The sequence below is a fragment of the Nanorana parkeri genome, unplaced genomic scaffold (genome assembly GCF_000935625.1).
Source record: "Nanorana parkeri isolate BGI_ZX_2015 unplaced genomic scaffold, ASM93562v1 scaffold1342, whole genome shotgun sequence".
Classification (NCBI taxonomy): Eukaryota; Metazoa; Chordata; class Amphibia; order Anura; family Dicroglossidae; genus Nanorana; species Nanorana parkeri.
In genome coordinates, this window is record NW_017307610.1 from 94926 (window position 1) to 96964 (window position 2039).

Consider the following 2039-nt stretch of genomic DNA (forward strand, 5'->3'; position numbering starts at 1 on the left):
AAGGAGCCCCCCCCCCCCCCCCCCAAAAAAAATATCAAATTTTAAAGTGACACTTAACTCAGTAGTTAAATCTTAAAAGTACCTTAACTGTTAACAGTACTGGATCTTATTTGTGCACCATTCAGCTGTAGATTCTCAAATCATCCCTTCCTTCTGGAGGGTGGCTACTTTTGTTCCCCAATGTCCCTGTGTGTTGTAAAGTAGTCACCGCTCCAAGCTCACTCCTTTGCTGGACTACAATCTCAATACAAATTAGTACACTAAATGTGAGATTGTAGTCCATCGCAGGAGTGAGCTTGGAGTGGTGGCTACTTTACAACACACACAGGGAATATGGCGAATAAAAGTAGCCACTCTCCAGAAGGAAGGACAGTGTCAGCACCAATTCAGAGATGATTTGAGGATCTACAGCTGAGTGATACACAAATAATCTAAATTTTTGTTAATAGTTAGGGTACTTTAATTTAGGTGTACGTTTGGATACTGGAGCATACAATCCATAGTAAAGCACACTTCTCAGTAAATTCACCACATGTACACTGTAGACCGTGCAGGCATATCTGTACACATCACAGATGCATAATATGTTTTGTGAGGGTATGATTTGGTTATCTGCACATAAACATTATAAAATCAGGCTCATTGTTTATGTATAGCTTTCTCGGCTTTAAAGGAAATCTATAAACAAGAAAATATCACTTGGATCTACATCAGATCACTGTACAGACCTGCAGAAATGAGATCAAGCCTGCCAAATACAGTCAGTTGCCATCAAATTGGGCATCATATAAGTACAGAACTGATTGGCTGATATATTACCAATTTTAACGTGCTGGTTAAAAATACATTTCTTTTAAACATAAAAAATGACCCTTCCTGATCAATTATTCTAAAGTTAGACATAGCAGAAGATCAGCTCAGTGTTACATTATAATGGACCAGTTTACTGCCACTTTATTGATTATATAACAGCACAATGTCACCAGCCTATTGCTGTCTGTTTTCTGCGAAAGGCTTGTATGGGGGGCACCTGATGGTTAGAAAATAAGAAGTTAACACCATTGCAGTCAGGAACTTGAGTAGCTACTGGCAGGAACAGTCCCTGTCCAAGTATAATCTTTTTTCACACAAGGTCTATGGTGTTATTAAGAACATTGGTGCATTTTAAGTATTCATTATTTCAATGTTCCTGTATGTGCCTCTTCTCATTTACCATCATATAGGAGGGGTGTTACTATTCAGAATAAACTTGTTGGAGCTGATCAGTATGTTGCACCATCACCTACTGTTACTTTCTTAGGAACCCAGAACACTGGGTCCTATCCAAGTACAAATTATATTCAACATACAGTATAAGGATGGTACAAGATCCCTCTTTTAATAATCCACATAGAGACTTTATTATCAGGATACAGGGATTCTATACCTGTCAATCATCCTATTTAATTTAAATTTTTAATTGTCCTTGTGGTTTTATTTTGTTTGAGAAATGACATGAAGGGTGAAGGAAAGCAAGGCACAAATATTCCATTCAGGACAAACTTGTTCAGTTACCTGTTCCCAACACACTTCTTACAATATGTTAATTCTGTTTCTCAATTAACAATTATGATAATTGATAGTGTTCCAAAAGACAGGAGGGGTGGTAACCGAGAACTTATGCTTAAAGGGTTATTAAACCCTTGCATGCTTTCGCGTATATCTACTGCTGGCAGACAGCAGATATATGCAAAGCGATAAAAAAAAAACGTTTTCAAAGGGTAAATACTTACCTGTGTCTCCATCGCGCAGTCCTGTCCGAACATCTGAAAATTTCCCGGGCGTCCGCAAAGGATCTTGGGGCGGGCGCATGCGCAGTTCAGATGTTCAGCTGGGAGACGAGGAGAGACACAAGGTAAGTATATGGAGCAGTGTGCACCCGCACGGACTCCGTGGAACATGAGTGAAAAGGAGGACAGAGGAGTCAGCACTGGATTGGAGACCTGCACCAGCGCTGGAGGGACAGCTAAAAACTACAGGAAAGAAGAAGATCGGATTAA